This window comes from Schistocerca serialis, chromosome 3, assembly GCF_023864345.2.
Source record: "Schistocerca serialis cubense isolate TAMUIC-IGC-003099 chromosome 3, iqSchSeri2.2, whole genome shotgun sequence".
Classification (NCBI taxonomy): Eukaryota; Metazoa; Arthropoda; class Insecta; order Orthoptera; family Acrididae; genus Schistocerca; species Schistocerca serialis.
Window position 1 is genome coordinate 441,324,802 of NC_064640.1, and position 22,375 is coordinate 441,347,176.

Below are 22,375 nucleotides of genomic sequence, written 5' to 3' on the forward strand. Positions count from 1 at the left end.
AAACATATGAACAGTTTTTGTTATGTACAACACAAAAAAACATTTAAAACAGATTTAGAAACCTTGGAGAAGTCGCCTGTTGACTCTTGGCAGGGAAACCTGTTACATGATCAAAAGTAGGCATATTATCTGAGATGAGTGAAAGAGATTGAGTGGAATGTAACAAGTCAAAATTCATACGCTAGATAGTTACTTAATCCTATGACTATATCATTTTGTTACTTAGAGAGATTGTCCTTGCAAGACTGAACACATCTTATCATCTTGCTGGAAATAATAGGATGTATCTTAAATATTGTTGAGAAATAAACTTTATTAGCAGATGCCCGAATATATTTGTAGTACTGGATGGAAGCCTGTAAAAGAAGTATATCAGACATTAAATTAATTAGATCATGTGCAGTATGAATAAGTTATAATGTGTGTTACTTAAGCAGGAGAACCTTTTAGGCCAGGTGCTCATATGCTGTTAACATATGAAGCACTAACCTGTGAAACAAGGAGATGACCAGACTCAGGGACCGAGCGGGGTGGCGCAGTGGTTAGACACTGGACTCGCATTCGGGAGGACGACGGTTCAATCCCGCGTCCGGCCATCCTGATTTAGGTTTTCCGTGATTTCCCTAAATCGCTCCAGGCAAATGCCGGGATGGTTCCTCTGAAAGGGCACGGCTGACTTCCTTCCCCATCCTTCCCTAATCCGATGAGACCGATGACCACGCTGTCTGGTCTCCTTCCCCAAAACCAACCAACCAACCAGACTCAGGTTAAATCCATGTGCCTGACAAATGATGCTTGGCCTGTTACACTTGCCATTCAGAATGTGATGTGGTTTCCTACAACAATTTAGGCAACTACATGGCTGCTTCCACAGTTCATATACATTAGGCATAAATAGTTGAAATTTAGAAACCCATGACACACACAGACAAATGTCTCTCTTTTTTTCTTCTCACCTGTTCCCTCGAATACTTCCCCTTCGTACTTTTTTATATCCTCCATGTTGTGCATTTTTACTGCATTTCACTTAAAGAATGAGCATAGGTTTGGATTGAACACAGCCATCCACAAAAATTAAGTGCCTTTGTACAGGACTCTTCTATTACAAAAATGATGGTATTTTTTCCAAAACATGCACTGATCAGAAAAGTTACAGGTCCACACAAAATATCTTGATAAGTTTTGGGGTGAATATGTGCCTGGTTCAGTTTTGGATACATCTACTCAGCATCCTCATGCCCGCGGAGTGTTCTTCAAACCATTCTGACACAATTGCTTAATTACTTTGTTGAAGGTATTTCTCATCTGTGGGGTACGCCAAGAAAACACCCAAATGTACTTGATTGGACAGTAGATTTTGTATAATGTGCCAGTAAGAGGTGATTATAGGTGTTTCAAGGATACCATTTCATCCCTTGCAAGTACTTTTTGTGTATGAATACCTCTACACAGGGCTGAACAGTGACCTGTTGGCAAATGGGATGTCTTCTACTCATGGGTTTTGAGTTACTTTGACACTGTCATCCACTATGTACCACCTTGTGATAGGATTTATCAGTTCATATGAGCCTTTTTTGATGCTTTTGGTATTCAATGGCAGTGTTTTGTGCTCATGCTATTCCCTCTGCTCTGCTTTATGTAGTAATCATAGGTAGACATTACAGAGAGAGGGTTCTAGATGGTATGACTGCTCACTGGTTGTGCAGCATTCAATTGACAGGGGATTTGCTCCACTGAGATCGATGTATGTACTATTAAAATCCAAATAGTCATTGGCAACCCCAGTCATCAACATGCGGCCCACAGAAGTTGACAGTGCAGCAGTGGCAGTTCATCAAGGTATGGTACACCTGTCAACTTCAAAAAGGGACCAGCATATTGTACAGATTTAAAAAAAAAAAAAAAAAAAAAAAAAAAAAAAGTGATTAGATTTTACAAAAGGAATAGCCTGTGCAAAATACTTGCACATAAACAGACAGTGAATATTTGACCTCTGTTGTGAATAGTATGATAGACAGAGGGAAACTCATCAACAAAGGACCAGTGACTGTAGCCCATAAAGATATTATTGATGTAGGTAACACCAGATTTCATTCTGCTGCAGTAATGAGGAAAAAATTTAACTGATTTTTTCATGGGAACTATTGACCCATTCATAGTATTTCCATGATATAACATCAAGAAAGGGCTGCCATTTTTGCTGATTAGATATCATCACTGTCCAAACCTTTCATAATAAGGATGTGAAAACCACATTAAAAAGCTTCGTGACTGGATAACAATTCTTTTTTAAATTGGTATAGGATAATTTACTGCCGATAGTGCAAATTGGTTGCTTACCAAGACACACTCCAGACAGCTGGACTAAGTGTAACTCACTGATACAAAGACTGGCTGACTATGAAACAAGAATATTGACTGAAGCCTTGAAGGCTGTGCTGGCATGTCATCAGCACCAAATAGGACGGAACTGGGAGGAAACTCACGTGTAGACTTTAGTGTGAATGAGAGCATAAATAACAATATTACAGATGACACTTCTTGGCAAATTAAAACTGTGCACCGGATCAGGACTCAATCCTGAGACCTTTGTATTTCATGGGCAAGTGCTCTACTGTCTGAGCTATCCAAACACAACTAGTGACGTGCCCTCACAGCTTTACTTCCATCAGTACCTCATCTCTTTCCTTCCAAACTTTACAGAAGTTCTCCTGCATAACTTGCAGGACTGGCACTCATGGAATAAAGGATGTTGTGGAGAGGTGGCTTAGCCACAACCTGGGGAATTGTTTCGAGAATGAATTTTTACTCTGCAGCATTGTGTGCACTGCTACGGCAGAAGAACTTTTGTGATGTTCAACATTCTGTACCTAGTTATTAAACAATTTCGTAAATGACCCAGCTGAGAGAACAAAGTGAGGCAGTGCAGTTGTTGGCACACTGGACGTACATTCGGGAGGATGACTGTTCAAACCCTCATCTGGCCATCCTGATTTAGGTTTTCTGTGATTTCCCCAATTGTGTAAGGCAGATACTGGGATGGCTCCTACAAAAAGTCACATCTGATTTCCATCCCTATCAGTCCCCAATCTGAGCTTGTACTCCATCTCTAATGACCACATTGTTGAAAGAGCATTAAATACTAATCTCCTCATCGTCAGAGAGACACCAAGCTCATGGAGCTATGCAATAAATGTATGTGAGTATTGCTATAAGTGTCCAGGTGCAGAAAGATACTATCAAAGAACAATGAGTTCTAAAGAAAAAAAAATTTTCCGATCGTATTTCCCTCAGAAACATTGTACATAATAGCTTTATAGATTGTGTTGTATTAACTTTAGTAATACACACACACACACACACACACACACACACACACACACACACACACAAAAACCACTGTCTTGCTACAGAGGTTGGACACACTTGATGGGAGAAGCAATCTGGGTGGTGTGTATAAGGAGGAGGCTGGGGCAGGGAGACGGAGGGAAAGCATGGTAGGAGTGGGGAACTATAAAGTGCTGCTTATGGGAGCACACAGGGACATTGTGGGGACAGGGTAAAGCAGGTAGGTGCAGTCAGGGGCCAGACTGGGAGGACAGGGGTGGGAGGTCAGGGAGTGGAAAAGGAGAGAAGTAAAGATTCTGTGATGCATTGGTGGAATAGAAGACTGTGTAGTGCTGTAGTGGGAGCAGGGAAGGGGATTGGTGGGTGAAGGACAGTGACTAACGAAGGTTGAGTCCAGGATTGGGGGGTGGGCATTACTGGAACGTCAATGTTTTGCAGGGAGAGCACCCACGTGCGCAATTCGGAAAAGCTGGTGTTGGCAGGAAGGATCCAGATGGTGCAGCCTGCAAAGCAGTCACTGAAGTGAAGAACATTGCATCGAGCAGTGTGCTGAGCATTTGAATGTTCTAGCTGTCTCTCGGCCACAATTTGTTGGTGGCCATTCATGCGGACAGACAGCTTGTTGGTTGCCACGCTTATGTAGAATGCAGCTCAGTGGTTGCAGCTTAGCTTGAGGATATTGTGTGGATTTGGTGGGCAGCGGAATACTACTGTGAGAGGGGTGGGAAGAAGAACATGTAGGATATTCCTCATTTCAGAGCACGACAAGAGGCAGTCAAAACCCTGGTGGAGAGTGCGATTCAGTTGCTCCAGTCTTGAGTCATGAGATGAATACTCCTTTGTGGCCAGAGAGTAGGGCTTTGGGAGCTGGTGGGTGACTGAAGAGATAAAGCATGGGAGATCTCTTTCTGTACGAGGTTGGGAGGGTAATTTCATTCTGTGAAGGCTTCAGTGAGACCCTTGGTCTATTTTGAGAGGGACTGCTCATCACCACAGATGCAACAGACATGGGTGGCTAGGCTGTGTGGAAGGGACTTCAGAGTCTGGAATGAGTGGTAGCTGTCGAAGTGGAGGTATTGTTGGTGGTTGGTAGGTTTGATATGTACGGAGCTACTAATGTAGCCATCTTTGAGGTGGAGGTCAGCATAGAGGAAGGTGGCTTGTTCGGTTGAGGAGGACCAGCTGAAGTGAATGGGGGAGAAGGTGTCCTCACCTTCAATCCAGATCACAAAGATGTGAACCTGAACCAGGTGATGGGTTTAGGGTTCTGGATGGTTAGGAAGGATTCTTCTAGGTGGCCCATGTATAGGTTTGCATAGGATGGTGCAATGCAGGGGTGCTCATTGCCGTACCATGTTGTTGTTTGTAGGTGAAGCCTGAAAATTCCATATTATCAAAACCATTCTCAGAAGTGCTAGAGGAAGTTTTCAGATTCTTAAACTGGGAAAAAGGAGGAGGAATGAGTTACATGAACATATTTGAACCACCACTCTTTCACTTAGTGTGAGTTAACCTAACTGCAAAACCGTATTCTATACTTGGAGTCGTATTGAAGGAAGTTAATTTGATTGCTGTAGAGCTGATATTATGGGAAATATTCCATTGATGTACACTGGGCAACATTTAACTAATGTGCTTTTTCCCTTATTTATCATCAATGTAGACAATATGATGGGCAGTTCCATTTCTCATGGGAAATAACTTTTACAAGTAGGCACTTTCACTGTGCTAATTATCAGTATGGCAGTGGCAGAATATTTACAGTAAACAGTCACAGCTAGACTCCGACACAACGTACAGCTGAGCATATTGACTTCAGTATGTACATAAGCTATCAGTACACCATGTCTTATGATAGGTGACACAAATAAACAAATGTTCCCTAAAACACTGTATTGTTCAGTATTGGCTCGAAGTAAAATTCATAATGTTTAATACAGTTCAGATGCTAATTGATCACACAGGTATACTGAATGTGTGATTACTGGCAACAAACATCCACATATATGTTAACTGAGTACATAATTGCAGAACACAGCCAAGATGTTGCTCATAAAATAAGTGGGCACAGGCTTCTACACAATACTAACTAGCTTCAAGTTCCTGAACTTTTGCATAGAAGTTGCCTCTAAGATTACCAGGTGCAGACTGAGGATTTTGGGGTGAGGTAGGAGTTATAAAGACTAGTGTATGAACACTGTCGTATTTTGGTTACTACATAATCATTTGGAAAACAGATAGGTTACATTTTGTTAATGGATGAGCTGTATGTAAAGATAGTAATTTGGTACAGAGCCGAGTGGATGGTCTGAATCAGAGGTTCAGACAGTCCTGCGACCATGTAGGCTGCAGATTCCTCGACTTGCGCCATAGGGTGGTGGGGTTTCGGGTTCCACTAAATAGGTCAGGTGTCCACTAGACACAGGAGGCAGCTACACGGGTAGCAGGGGCTGTGTGGTGTGGGCTGGGTGGTTTTTTAGGTTATACGGTCTGGGAAAAGATCAAAAAGGGCTCCAGTCTCAAAGGGTACCGGGTAAAGAAACGACGAGAATCGACCAAGCAACAGTCGGTATTGTAGTTGTAAATTGTGGTAGCTGTGTAGGAAAAGTACCAGAGCTTCAAGCGCTGATAGAAAGCACTGAAGCTGAAATAATTATAGGAACAGAAAGCTGGCTAAAGCCGGAGATAAATTCTGCCAAAATTTTTACAGAGGTGCAAACCGTGTTCAGAAAGGATAGATTAAATAAGGTAGGTGGTGGAGTGTTTGTGCCTGTTGGTAGAAGTTTATCTTCTAGTGAAGTTGAAATAAATAGTTCCTGCAAATTACTGTGGGTAGAGGTTATACTCAACAGCTGTACCAAAATAATAATTGACTCCTTCTACTGACCTCCCGACTCAGATGATATGATAGCTGAACGCTTCAAAGAAAATTTGAATCTCATTACAAATAAGTACCCCATCCATACAGTTATAATTGGTGGAGACTTCAATCTACCCTCGATTTGTTGGCGAAAATACATGTTCAAAGCCGGTGGTAGACAGAAAACTTCTTCCGTAATTGTACTAAATGGTTGCAAAAACACACTTGACCTCTTAGCCACAAATATTCCTGATCTAATAGAGAGCGTCATGACGGATACAGGGATTAGTGAACACAAGGTCATTGTACTGAGGCTCAAAACCATATCAACCAAAACCACTAAAAATAAACGCAAAATATACCTATTTAAAGCAGCAGACAAAAATTTGCTTGATGCCTTCCTAAGAGAGAGTCTCCATTCCTTCCTAGCTAATTATATAAGTGTAGACCAGATATGACTCAAATTCAAAGATACAGTATCAACAGCAATAGATATATTCATACCACATAAGTTAATAAGAGATGGGACTGATCCACCATGGTACACAAAACACGTCAGAACACTGTTGCAGAAGCAACAAAAAAAGCATGCCAAATTCAGAAGAACGCAAAATCCCTAAGACTAGCTAAGTTTCACAGAAGCTCGAAATTTAGTGCGGATGTCAGTGCGAGATGCTTTTAATAGTTTCCACAATGAAATATTGTCTCAAAATATGGTAGAAAACACCAAGAGATTCTGGTCGTATGTAAAGTACACCAGTGGCAAAAAACAGTCAATACCGTAACTGCGCGATGGCAATGGAAATGTCACCGATGATGGTGCCACTAAAGTGGAGTTACTAAATACAGTTTTCCTTCGTTCCTTCACGAAAGAAGACAAAGTAAATATTCCAGAATTCGAAACCAGAACAGCTGTTAGCATGAGTGACATAAAAGTAGATATCTTAGGTGTTGCGAAACAACTCAAATCACTTAAGAAAGGCAAGTCTTCCGGTCCAGATGGTATACCAATCAGGTTCCTCTCAGAGTATGCAGATACAATAGCGCCTTTCTTATCACTCATATACAACCACTCACTTGGTGAAAGGTCTGTACCTAAGAGACTGGAAAGTAGCACAGGTCACACCAATATTCAAGAAGGGAAATAGGAGTAACCCACTAAATTACAGACCCATATCACTGACCTCAATTTGCAGTTGGGTTTTGGAGCATATACTGTACTCGAACATTATGAATCACCTTGAAGAAAATGATTTATTGATACATAACCAACATGGATTCAGAAAATATCATTCTTGTGCAACACAGCTAGCTCTTTATTCCCATGAAGTAATGAGTGCTGTCGACAAGGGATCTCAGATCAATTCCATATTCCTAGATTTCCAGAAGGCTTTTGATACCATTCCTCACAAGCGACTATTAATCAAATTGCATGCATATGGAGTATCGTCTCAGTTGTGTGTCTGGATTTGAGGTCACTTTCCATAGTGATAGACAGTAAATCATCGAGTAGAACAGAAGTGATATCTGGCGTTCCGCAAGGTAGTGTCATAGACCCTCTGCTATGATCTAGGTGATAATCTGAGCAGCCACCCTTAGATTGTTTGCAGATGACGCTGTAATTTACTGTCTAGTAAAATCATCAGACGATAAATTCCAATTACAAAATGATCTAGAGAGAATTTCTGTATGGTGCGAAAAGTAGCAATTATCACTAAACAAAGAAAAGTGTGGTGCTGTCATCCACATGGGTACTAAAAGAAATCCGATAAATTTTGGGTATACAATAAATAACAGAAATCTAAGGGCTGCCAATTTGACTAAATACATAGGAATTACAATTACGAGCAACTTAAATTAGAAAGATCACGTGGATAATATTGTGGGGAGGGCGAAACAAAGACTGCACTTTGTTGGCAGAACGCTTAGAAGATGCGACAAACCCACTAAAGAGACAGCCTACATTAGACTTGTCTATCCTCTCCTGGAATATTGCTGAGCGGTATGGGATCCTTACCAGGTAGAATTGACGGAGGACATTGAAAAAGTGCAAAGAAGGGCTGCTCGTTTTGTGTTATTGCACAGTAGGGGTGAGAGTGTCACTGATATGATATGCAAGTTGGGGTGGCAGTCACTGAAACAAAGGCGGTTTTCTTTGCGGCAAGATCTATTTATGAAATTTCAATCATTAACTTTCTCTTCTGAATGCATAAATATTTTGTTGACACCCACCTATAAGGGGAGAAATGATAATCATAATAAAATAAGAGAAATCAGAGCTTGAACGGAAAGATTTAGGTGTTCCTTTTTCCCACGCGCCATTCGAGAGTGGAATGATAGAGAAGTAGTATGAAAATGGTTTGATTAACCCTCTGCCAGGCACTTAAGTGCGAATTGCAGAGCAACGATGTAGATGTAGATATGTGGTGAGTTAATAAAATGTAGGAGGGTGTGTTGAAAATTAATGCCACCAAATTTTTTATGTGAAAACTCTGCACCTTTTTTAAAAATAAAACAAACATTATTAACATTCTACATCTTGATTCTTCATGTACACATATTTGTAGCCCTCTAACACCACTGTGCTCCAAATTGTAGTGTGTAACACGGCAGTGTGTAATGCAACTATGTTGGTGCCTGAGAAACAGCATGCTGTAATCAAGTTTCTAATTTGAAGAGTTCATCCACACTTGGAGCAACCTCCCATTCAGCATGACAATGCCAGACCATACACAAGTGCTGCGACATCTGCAACAGTCTGATGCCTTGGGTTCCCTGTCAGTGATTACCCTCCATAAAGTTCCGACTTGGCCCCATCCAATTTGCATCTGTTTCCAAAACATAAAGAACACCTTCAAGGGCTTCACTTTGTTAGTGATGAAGTGGTGCAAGCAGAGGGAAACACTGAACAGTGACAGTATCAACAAATTGGTCTCTTGGGAGAAATGTGTTCATCACCAGAGTGACTATTTGGAGAAATGAATATGTAAACATGAAGAATAAAGATTTAGAATATCAATAACATTCATTTTATATAAAAAGCCTTAATAGTTATAACAAAAAAAGAAGAAAAAAATTGGAGACATTACTTTTCAGAACATCCTCGTAAAAGTTCATGTAACCATTTTATATGTCAACATTGGGAACAATCATTTACTAGTACATACACCATTTACAGACTTTTAAGCATTTATGCACATTTATAATTATTTGCTTGATTGATTAAGGGTGGTAGGCAGACGAATGGGCTGACTTGGATCAGGAAAGGCACCACAGGACATTTTAATTTCCACTGTCTATAATTTTACAAATAAATTCATAAAACTTTGTCAATATGACCAGGAGGGATTCAGGATTCACACTCATAGCAGTGGAAGTCCAGAAATAAAATAATTTTTTTTTACATGTGAAATTTCATCATTTTTTTCATTTACTATTGGCTGCATTTGTTGCTATAGGTATACTTTTCTTCATAAGTAAGAGATATTCTTCAATGAATTTTGCACAATATACAAACCACACTTACAGGTGTGTGAAACTCTAGAATTTATTTAATTTTTTCTCAATTTTTACCACAGTTTTTAATGGATTTGGAAAATTCTAGAGTTTTGCGTTAAGGAGTTTGTGTTTAATAAGCATACCAAGTTTGAAAGTGATAGGATATTTATTTTGGATGTTACATTTACCTAAGCACAGAAATTTGTTTTTTGCTGAAAATGGCTGTTACAGTTTCTGCTTGTATTTGGCATTCTTTTAGTACAGCCCAACACCATAAGCAGGTTCTTTTTCATTTTCTAAATCAGTTTTCTTTCTTTTCACATTCCTATGATGCATTCTTCTTGATTTTATCACCTCCAAAAATGATTTATCTGCTTCCACTACAAGCTCTCCGTCTATAGCATACAAAGCTTTGATGCAATGCACTCTGGGCTTAATTCCCATTTTCTTTAAAACATATTTCCTGCTTTGCACACCATCAGTAAAACATTAAACTCCATCGTAAACACCAATAGCAAGTGCATTTCTTCCCACAAAAATGGCTTTTGGCAATCTATCCCATACACATTGGTTAAAACTTTCATTTGGATTTTGGGTACCACCATGAAGACATTTATTCAATAATTTTTCATTTGCAAGGTCCCTGAATATAGGTTTGATGGCTTCCATTACAGCAGTTGGTAGAGAATTCCTGTGATGATATTCTTCACCACCAGCAATTGACCTTTGGTACACACACACACACACACACACACACACACACACACACACACACACACACACACCAATATTCACTGCCTTTTGGGCACAAGTTGTGGGTAGGGTTATAATCTGTGGACATTTTGCGGAAGTTTAAGGCCCAAACTGCTTGCTTCATATTTTTCAAGTCCCCTGTGTTCCTTCTTATTGCCAGGCCATAATATGTCTGTAGCTTGTCAATTTCTGCATCCGTCAGTCGCCCTCTCCCTTTTATTCCCTTCCCATCAGGTAATTTTTTTCGTAACAAATTTTGTCTCAACCTTCCAAGTCTAGTGCCAAGTCTTTTCTGTACACATCCCACACATTCTAACTTCTGCACAATAGTCTCAGCTCTATATGGATCACATTTCTGAAACTCAAGGAAAGCTTTGCTATCACCATCACCAAGACACTTCACATATCACAGGCCACGGGAGGCAACAGATCTGGTAAACTGCCCTTCCACTTGAGCTTTTATAGTTCATATTATATTGATCATCTGGAATCCCTTTCACGCAGCTATTACAAAATTTGCTCAACATTTCAGCATCTAGTACTTTGCTAGTGTCAGCAGATGTTGTAACACCACCATTCAATGAAGTGTGCCCTCTTTTTTGCCAGGTACCATCAAAAGTGGCCACTATGGCCCTGTCACCATCATTTTCGATAATAGATTCTTCTGCAACACTGTTCATTGATGATTCTGCAACTTGCTGGAGAAGGTGAAGGATTCAGCACATGCCATATGCTACTCTCAAATTCATTCATAACCTTTGTTTATGATTTTAGATGTTGTGCAAGATGCACAAATGTTGCATTTGCTGCATATCACAGATATGTTCATACCAAGGCGTTTCCTGGCACTCTCATCTTCCACCACAGAAACACACTTCAAATGAAAGCAATGCTTGCAGATAACATTGTCCAATATTAACTGTGACAGTATGTTAACATCAACAATAATATGACATGAATGTTCAGATTCACAGCCTCCATTTCGATTTGCACAAAAAATAAGTTTCCTTCTTGAAGTACTCGGCAGTGGTTTTTTTACTGGCTCTGAGAGGTTGCAGTCTTGAGACACTGGTGTAACATTTGTGATAGCCCCCTTTACTGTGTATCTGTTGCCCTGGTGACGTTGATTACGGTTGAAGCAATGAATTCTAGGCATCTTGTGCGATAATTTGCCACAAATGAACACAAAACAACACAGCCAAATGAAAATTGTTTCGAAATTCACACCACCACACTGCAAGCTTTTCAAAACAGAGAACAAACAAAATCAATGATCAAAACAATGCACGTCGATAGCAGCAGAGAAAGTATCGATATCAATAGTCTTTTGTTTCACGTATGACAATCTCTGGCACAAATATAAACATTCGAATTCTACAGAGCAGAATACACTTATGAACGACAGAAGAATGCTGTGCAAAGGGGTGTGATTCTGCATCTTGGTACACTTAAGACCAAATAACATGCCTTATAATCTCTCAAATATATATGTTTTATACATCAAACTATTCAGGAAGATGTGCACTACAAAATAGGCATATTTTTGAAAAATTGGATTTTTTAAAAATTTTTGACGTCCTACTCCTCTTAATGGAGGATGTTATTCATGCCAGCAGAGTTTGAGCACTAAAAGTACAGTGATAAAAGCTGTAATGTAACAAGTACAATGGCTAAATTCACAATGGAAACTCTAGGTGCTTCCAAAATTTAATGTTAATTGTCTCATAAGATAATTAGTTTCAATTAAAATTATGTTACTATAGTGTTTGGATGCCAGTCTTTCTAATGAGTAGTACCTATGTATCTAAGTGACTGATTAGTTCATACAAAATCTATCCTTACAGGTCTTTATGATAAGTTCAATTATTCATTACTTTTAATTAATAAAGTTTCCAATACAACTAAATATGCTGTTGGAACCAGTTGACCAACAATTATCATAGGAAAAATTGAGTTAGCAAGAAATATAGTGCGATAGTGTGAATAGTGTTTGGACAGATTTGGGCATTTACTACTCGTACCCAATGATTGTAACTAACTTCAAAATGGAAAAAAAAAAATGAATTATTAGTAGAAGTGCCATAAGAACAGATGGAAAGATTCTAGATTGCTCTGTTTCAAGATAACATGCTGTTTACCTCTAGGGGAGGTAAGATAAACTTAAACAATGAGTGGAAGAATGTAATAGAGTATGTTTGGAAGTAGGCCTGAGAATCAGTTATAATTTGACAAAACCAATATACAGTTAACAGTTGAGTATAAAGTAGTACAAAGTGACTCTGAAGTCATGTAACCAGTTGATGACCTGATATGTAAAGCAGTTTAAGATAACAACTGGATGGACAGGAAAGAAAAAAAGATTTGGGGTGTTTTTCATAAACTACATCGAGCATAAACTCAAATTCATCACAGTGCTCTTCAGATCTCTGTAGTGTGATTCTGGGACTATGATATAGATAGGTGTCCTTAAAAATAAAGTGACTGGTGAGGAAGGAGTCTGTCAGAGAGAGATGTACATGATCAACAATGATATTAACATTAGAGCTGGTCAGTGGATTCAGTTATCCATTGAGTAATGTGGAGTACCAGGTACTGTGTGCCCACTGGTTACTTTTGGTGCTGCTGTAGATGCAGATGAGAAGTCTGGGTCCAGCCAGAGCAAATAAAATGACAGCTACTTGACTTAAATATAGCTAGATAGCTGATTTGGTTAATGGATGAGTAAATTAGAGCTACCAACTAGTGTGCTCCCTGCAGTTATCTGCAAGAGGCAGTGGGGAAAGAGATGAGGCAGTCATTTGACAAAAGACAGCAGATGGGCATTGACACTATTTTCTCATATGCTGAATGTATTGAACAGAGAGAAGCATGTATATTGAAATTTATATTGATTTGCAGATTCTTCTTGATCAAGTCTGAGAATATTATTCCATCTCTAACTGAAAAATAATAATTTTTCTACGTGTGAAATATAAAAATGGTTGTATGGCAGTTTTTTGAGAAAGAAGAGCACCAAAAACAAACTATGTAGCCTGTGTGGGGTCCTGAGACACAAGTGGAGGAAAGTGTAGTCTCCACAATTATGTAAAGAAATGTTACAAAAATTATAATAGTGATGAGGGGCCAAGAAAATAATGAAATATTGAAGTACGAAAAATGAATATATGTATGTGAAAATTTCTGAAGATATTTGTGAATAAATTATTTAGTAAAAATGTATTTATTGTTAAGTTTTCCTATTATTCCTATGGTGGGTTGAATATGCACCACCTGGAATCTGACGTTTCTCTCCAGAATAAAATCCTTCGCCAAGAAAGACATGTCCATTTTGTAGATTTGAGCAAAGTGCAAAAATTTATTTAATTTATACTGATCACAAAATATTTAGTATGATAGTCTTATAAATTTGTATGAGTAGATGAATTTTAGGACTGCAGTGATTTTTATTAATGTATAATTAGTTGACAATGTACTAACTTACTGAGAATGCATAAAGAGCAGCAGAAGTTGTCTACAGCTATTTTTTTGAAACCAACAAACAGCACAGTTTAATTTAAAACAGAAGAAAAAGTTTGATACCTGTATCTTAGTGGTTAATATGGTTATGATAACACACTATTTTTGAGGCCATAGTGACAAATTATCATTATATTTAGCATATCAAAAAGTATGTAAAGTGAAATAGATGCCTGGCCATGTATGTGGGATTTGGGGAAACAATGCTACCCTGGGGCCACAGAGGCTGTGTGTTTGAAATTCCCTCACTCCCCATTCAACCAGAGCTACTTGGAGTCTCCAACTGAAATGGCACAGAAGCTCTGCCTCTGTAAAAGTTGCCCCATGCTAAATGACTTAAACCACAGCTCTTATGATGTTTTGTGTAACAACCACAGATCTTAAAGAGGCCCATATAAAAATCCTTGGTAGTGTAGCAATACAGCTCCTACATATGTACATGTGTCTTGAAGGCATTCTCATGAAAGCCATGTGTCTACTGACTATCAACAAGCTGGCACAAAACAAATCATTTCCAGTGTTCTACAGACAAATCACAATATTCCCATGCATGCTCCATTTGTATCTGAGATTAATTAATTAATTAATTAATTCATCCATCCATCATATTCTGTGGTCCACATCAAGAAGAAACACCTTCAGGGATGTGGAATGTGTCAAGGTATACATTAACATGAGAAGAAGACACCACAGAAAGATAATCTGTGTACTGTATTAACAATAAACTCTCGCTCCACAGCTTAGTGATATTCATGCTTATGCTATCTAAAATTAGTTGAGTAAATTAATAAGAAAGCTGCTACTTTGACAAAAGCTGTTGCCTCCTCAGTTTTATTACACAGCTGTTGTTTATTGCTATTAGTAGCTAAGATTACGATGCTGTTTTTCAGAGAGAACTTTTTTACATCTATAAATACTGAGTGCTCTTTATATTACATTATTACTTTTCTTACAGCTTTATAACAAACACTGAAATTTTCAGTCTGAGTCTAGAGTCTAGATACTCTGATAATTTGCTGAAAAAGTGGATAATGGGGTACATTTAAATTTGCTTTTGTAGTGGTAGGGATTCACAATTTCTTACTTTATGGTAGAACTTTTGTATATCTTATAGACCTGATAATGACATAGGTTAAACAATAATAGACATACAGGTTGTCATTTGCCACATTTCACCTTGCTCTGAAGGCACATGTTACTCTATCACATGCTCTCCACTTGACCTTGGAGTGCTCATTGTTCTGCTTAATCTGTGTATGACTGCTGACTACATAATTTGAATCCATTATGTAGATACATACTTATAAAAGTAAAAATTTTGTTTGCAGGTGGCTGGTTTATAGAGAAAATTGTGGTCGACAATAAAGTCCACCTCCAGGTCTTGACGTGGCTTCTCAGAGCTGATGCTGTTTCTTCCGAGAATTATACTGTGGTGGTGATCTGCTTGCAGGCAGTAGATGAAGAATGTTGAACAGAGCCTAAATGATTGTTTTGTAAATTTAAAAGCAATGTGCTGGGGAGACAAGTAAATAAATAATTAAAAAATGGCATGTGGTTCATGCTTTGTGGAGCTAAAAGCTTGTGATATGTAATGCGAAATTGTCACTCAGACCATATATGTGCTGTCATTCTCTCTATTAAACCAGTCTCTGTTTTGCAGAACAAGCTGTTTTCAGAATCTGGTTATTCCTAGACCCTGTGGGTTGCTATTTATTTATGAGTTTTGTAATGACGGAATTTCAGTGATACACTACTTAGGTACATCATTAACCTGCCATTTTGCTTTAGTGGGGTAGCTTATTTTCTAATAGAAAACTTGTGTCACAATAGTAGAGTCATCTGTACTTACATTAAATTTGAATGTACTATGAAGTAAGGGAGAGAAACGGGGTGGGCTGGGAGATTGCGAAAGGTTTTAGCAAAGTGTGTTAATATTTTAAAATAGATTGTAAGTATTTTGGCATTGAGTTTTTTTTAATTCACTTATGAAATAAGGTATGAACTACATTGTAACTTTTGCAGAAGTATTTAATGATGTGTCATTTGACAAAATTGATGTCTGAGTTAAAGATTTCTCTCTGCAAGTCAAAAATCGATTTTGGCATTTTGTGTTTAACTGTAACCATAACCTCAGTTTCTGATTTCGAGAATCTGATGTGCTTCTTCATGATAAATAATGTGAAACTTTTTTTAATAGCCTTTGATGTCCACCAGAAAACTGACTAAAACTCTTTGCCATATACTGCATTTAAAATCTACTGATGTACGTGTCATATTACCTTTGCTGCACGAGAGGCTGCTGGTCAGCTCTATAATCTGATCTATGTATGTGAAAATACAACATGTAAATGTCATCTCTTATACTGAGTGATTCCATGAATTGATAGTACAACAGATCTAACAAACTGATTTATCTTTTTCAGTTTGTGCTGTAATTTACAATGTAGCTTTTTTTAGGGGTATTTGAGTACAAAAGATAACCATACAGTCTCACTTTATATCCAGAAACTTTACCGATCGGTATGGCTTGCTAAATATGTAAATCAGTATGATTATCCTTCGATGAAACCACACCACATGTATTTTTGAATACATTAGACGCTCCTTCTGTTCGCCTTCCCTCCTCCTTACCCTCGTGCCCCCCCCCCCCCCCTCCCCCCTCCATATCTCACTGTAATTCATACTGGCCCCCTGCCTCCTCTCCTTCGTGTCTCCATTCCACTCATGTTGCTGCTTAATTCCTTCAAGTCTCCCTGTTCTTTTTCACATTTCATATATGTAGAAGACCAAAACAGTCAATAGACCAGTTAGGCTGCACTGCAGTTTTTGGTCTTTATTTTTTTGCAAGCTTTGGGACTAATTTGAGTAGTGCTATTAATGTGGGTCATACAGGAAGCCTGTGCATTACATTAAAGTATCATACTTCTTAATGAGCACTGCTACAGGGATATTCAAACTTTGATGTAAAATGCGTAATCCACTAAAGGCCTTTTGATTGGGTGTCAGTTTACCTAGGAATTGTAAATATTTTAAATTAATGTCAGCACATAAAGAAAAGCAAAACATTCTTTGTTTGCTATTATTCTGGATAGTTACAGAAGTTCTGCTTGTTGTCAGAGGTACAAAGGTGTCATAGTAATGTTTCTAAATGCATCTGCCAATTGGAACAGTTACTTGCTGAAAGGGTCCTCTCAAAATTAAAACAGAACATTTTGAGCAGAGTTCTTTTCTACTACATGATGGTGTTGTACAGGAATCCTTGCTTTCCTTCATTTGGCAGGAGGAAATGTACAATGTGATAAGAATGTGAAGGAGAAGAAGAGAAAGGAAATGTCATATTTTGGCACACATTTCATGTACTAGTAAGCATTCAGACTGGGTCGCTGAGTGCGTGATATCATTACACACACACACACACACACACACACACACACACACACACACTCACTCACACTCACACTCACTAAAACTTGATGTAAAGAAATTGAATTGAAAACTTTATTTGGCAAGAGAGACAACAAATCTCATTTGTATATGGAGTGTAATGATTAAGGTAATAACTACAGTTCCAGTGGCAACACATCAGTTCTAGAATGCGTAGTGATGCACACAACAGGAGATTGATAGATTCCTTGGTGATTTTTTTACAGATCTGACACAGGCATCATTAATACAATAGGAACTCTGTAGCTGAATAAAGATAGTGGCAAACTATATCTCTCCATGTAAGGAATGAGACCTTCAATGAATCACATTCTAAATCTTTAGCCGTGTTGTAGTTTGAACAGAAACAGTATGTCCCATACTGATTTTTGTAGTGCCACTGAGAATTCTTCCCTTCGTCAATGATATAATTTTTTGTTGTCATTTTCCACTCTTGAGCACTTTTTTTTTTCATTGTGGCTAACAAGACTGACATGAAGAACTAACCAAAGCTCATGTCAGACACAGAGAAAATTATTAAAACTAACAAGAAATAACAGCAGACTGTTCAAAGTAAATGTCAATTAATAGAAATTGCAGGAGCAAATATTGAAAAATATGTTCACTACGCTCACTAAGAGATGGCAGCTTGGAAAGGCATGGAAAACGGTGGGAGATACTGTGTTAATTGTTGGATAAAATTGTCACAAAAGTGCAGCAAAGGGTAATATGCAAACTTCATAGTAATTCATTTGTTACCTGTCTTGTGGTTTAAGTATACTTAATGGTACAACATTATATGTTTGCTTGTTTGGTTTGGTGCAATATAGTAGTTGATAAGCTATTATTTTTCAGGTAGTAGTACTTTTAAATTTAAAATTAGCTACAGAAAACTTCCATGACGTTATCCTTTTATGGATGGAAAAGGAAACATTTTTATTTCATCAGTGTTACCAAGTGTGGGGTGAATATTTGCACTGTTAAACATCACTTTCAGTTTTTAAGAAAATGTATGTCGCACCTAGAGAAATAAGCTTATCACTTTTTGACTGTGACCACCCATGTTCATTTATTTGGTAGTGGTACTGTGCACAACACGTGGTGTTACAGTTCCTTATTGTGTAATATAATTTTTGCGTTGCATATCAAAATCATTCCTAGCCATGTATGCACACACATGATGGTGAGACATTATTCCCTTTTAAGCTCAGAAATTGTCTTCTCTTATGTTTACTTTTATTCCCCTGTACTAATATTGAATGTGTATCACATCATTGTGTGTGCTCTCATGTTCTGGTCATAGTAGTGCATTTACAGCTACTTTGTTCATCTTGACAATAGGTCTAGTGAAAACTGGTAAAACATAAGACTGGTCTGTTCAGTAGCAGTACTTTGCAAAATGAAGACTTTATTAAATTGTTATTGGTTATTATTTTTGTGTCTGAATTTGCAGTTGTGCTATAGGTGGTTGGTTTTGTGTGTGTGTGTGTGTGTGTGTGTGTGTGTGTGTGTGTGTGTGTGTGTGTGTTTGTAAGTTTCCATGAAAACTGTGCAAATATGTTATAAATATTGGGTTATATTGTATTATATTATGAATGGTGAATTATGGCCCATTAATAACATGCTGAAAGAAAACACAGGAAGAAAAGAAAATTGCAGCAAACATCACATATAAAGTTTCCTAATTCATTCAGATTTTAAATATTGTTGCTGAAAGAAAGCAGCTTAAAGAATCACAGAACACACAATTGTTGAGGTTCATTTACCATCCTTATAATCTGCCCACTGTAAATTGCTCCTTCCTCTCTTTACTTCTAATGACATGATCTATTTCAGGTTATCTGTTTGTTACAATTACTTATGGGTGTTCCTGGAATGGTTTGTTACCTTTTACATCACTCCTTGTTAATTACCTAATTTTATAAATGATGGATAAATCTCTGTGTTCCGTGTCACCATCTCTTTATATATTCTCTTTTTGGCATTCAGATGTCCATCACAAAAATGGACATTGTTAATACTGCAGTGATTGAGCTACTTTCACCTCTTTCTCCTCTCTGCCAGTTCTTAATGACAAAAATTGTGTTGCTAGGCATTAGTAAATATATTGTTTGTTTACCATCCATATATCACCATTTAGTATTGGAAATGCAAAGTACTCTTACAATAACTTTTAGAGCTGCTTTAACATCTCATGTAATTGACGTTTATGGAGAATATTCTGATGATGATCATCAGCGGTATTCAGTACTTTTTTTTCCATACTGATTGAGGAATATCTTTGTAGATTTTCATTTGTCATTTTATAATTTGTATGCTTGTCCAGTATTTTTGGAAATTGTCATTTTCTTGGAAAAGTGGACCACTAGTGTGAAGAATTGTATGTGTGTACTATGATTCAGGTCACCACCTTTAAACTTTGGGTTAAGTGTTGCATTAAAATTTGATACTAGGTAATAGCCAGTGCTGTTGGTCATAGCCACCACTGTATTTGTGAAACATTGTTTCAGTCATGTTTATTAACAATCTTTCTTGCTACAAGAACAGCAGAGCTATGTTTCTTGAGTGATAGTTCCTTGTGAAGTTTTCTGTTACCAGCAATGTCATCAGACAGGTGTCTGCTGTTTGTATGTTTAGCAAGTGCAAAACTTCCAAAACAAGAATATAAATTCTTGTGTGACATATCATTTTCACAGCTGCTATAATGAATTTCTTGTTGGTTATCATTGCATAAATTTATTTTTCTAAAAATTGTTATTGTAAATAAAATGAATACATTAATTATCGAAAACCTTATATAAATAGGTTACTGATGATCTCATGTTGCTTGCTGAGTTTTTGTTATGTTATCCTTTTCACTAAGTAATTATTGTTTCCCTTTGATTAACGGCTCAGATATTTAATTGTTGGTCTAAAATTGTGTGTAAGTTTATCCAGTCAAATTTATAACAATGTATTGTGTTTACATAATTCTTCATTGTTTTTTTGTGTGTGATTTGTTTTTGTAATGTGTGAGAGAGATCCTGCATATAAAGAAAGAAATGCTGCAGTTATGAAAAGCAATATTTAGGTAACTTCTGCTGTGTTATTATTTGATGATCATATTAATTTGTGTGCTGTTGGATATTATAAATGTGTTTTACGTTATGTTAAAGATAAAAACAAGATGATTAAAATTATCTTGTTTAGCTCCAGGAAATAAAATGTTGGAGGAGCTACAAAGCTTGTAGAATTTTAAGGTGAAGCAGTGTTTCTTTTACCTTTTTTCCATAATTTTGTGGGGAAGGAACATTATATTTATTACCATAACAGTAAATGCTGTGGGCCATTGTACAAGTCACTTGTCATTCATTCAAGGCACTTAACTTAAGAATCTTTACTGCAGTGATCACTGTGTGTGTGTTTGGAGAAACTACATTTGTGAATGAATTAGTCGGATGATATATCCACTGTGTGTGAAGTGAATCAGAAATAAAACAGTTCATGGTAATTTTTTTACTCAGTTTTATTTGTGTCCTTTATCCTCTCATCCACATCAGTTTATTTATTAGTATTTAAGATTCAGTGCTATTGATGACCTCAAGGGTCATCTGGTGTAATTAGTAAATCATGTTTCATAGATAACATTAACAATAAATGTTATGTGTACAGCAAGTCGTGGAACAGCTATTGCACACACTTCTAAAACCAATATGTTTGTATGGCTACACATTGTCTGTTGACATGCTTCTAACTAACTACCAATTTTTAATCAAGCCCCTAAGGCTGTGAGAAGCAACTTCAGTCTGATTTTAAAAATAATTCTGCTGCCCGTCAGAATGTCATTTCCATTGGTAGATTGCAAAGAGTTTTATAGATCTGGGTTTCTTGCGTATTTGTACCAACATTACATTCACTAAAAGGTAACCCTGTCAATTTTCCTTCTAATATTGTGTTTGTAAATACTGTTCAAATTCTAATAGGTTCTTGATAAAAAATTTCATCAGTGATTAAATATACTCAGAGTGTGGCTAATGATTTTTTAAAGAAAATGTATGTGGAGAACCCCACACAATGGTATCTATCGGTTTTCTCTATATTGCTTCAAAAACACTGAACTAAATAAGATTATTTATTCTCTCCTAAATAAGATATACTTTTTCCACTTTGTAGCTTTTGGTTCCATAGCATGTCTGCAAACATTTGTGTAGGGCATTGGAGACTTTGATACATTTAAAAATAAAATAGTTCTGTACAATGTACTACATTATCAGAAAAAACTGACTTAAAGAAAGTGATGCCGGAGGATATGAGATTGTTAAATTCATCATCAGGAAGAGTATAATTAAGAATAGTGTCAACAACAGTCAGCAAATTGTTCTGTACATGTTGGTTGAAGTAACTCATCCCCCCCCCCCCCCCCCCAAGTCTCTCTCTCTCTCTCTCTCTCTCTCCCTCTCTCCCTCTCTCTCTCTGAGAGAATAAATTGTAAGGGATTTAGTTTTTTATTTTTGTGAAAGTTTCTGTTGTGCAGGAAAATAGGGTCCATGGTCAGTCCAGAATTTCCAGTTTTAGAAGTGAGAGGATAACTGCAGAATATTTTATGATGTCATTCATGTCTTTCCAGTTAGAACAGTAGGGGACCTTAACTGTCAATGGTAATCCACTTGAAAGTTAATATGTTCTTTGGAGTGTCTTATGCCTACATTAATGGGCTACCTTGTATTGTTGGGTAGAGCAAGAAGGAATATACTTTTTTCTGTGTAGTAGATGTATGATGTTTTGAAATACACACATACAGTATGTTTGAAAAGCTCCCCGTATTCTTACAAAAACTATTATGGTCAGCAACAGAAAAAAAATATAAACTTCTGCCTGGAAACGAAAACTAGGTTATATGTGGGCCAACCTGTGGAAACTGCAGATGGTGTTCCATTTGGTTACTACCTCTTTTTCACATCATCCAGTTCTCTTCCAATAATCTTGAACTTGGTGTGT

The 22,375-nt window shown here is 37.4% G+C and overlaps 1 protein-coding gene across 2 annotated transcripts in view; it reads left to right on the forward strand.

Moving 5' to 3' along the window:
• The window catches only part of LOC126470335 (alpha-1,3-mannosyl-glycoprotein 2-beta-N-acetylglucosaminyltransferase), a 92,279-nt gene extending 71,391 nt beyond the window's left edge, over positions 1-20,888 (forward strand). For both annotated transcript variants that reach the window (XM_050098123.1, XM_050098122.1), the window contains exon 12: positions 15,304-20,888. The gene's annotated coding sequence lies outside the window, so the exon portion shown is untranslated. The remainder of the gene's footprint in view (positions 1-15,303) is intronic.
• The last annotated feature ends 1,487 nt before the right edge of the window (positions 20,889-22,375 follow it).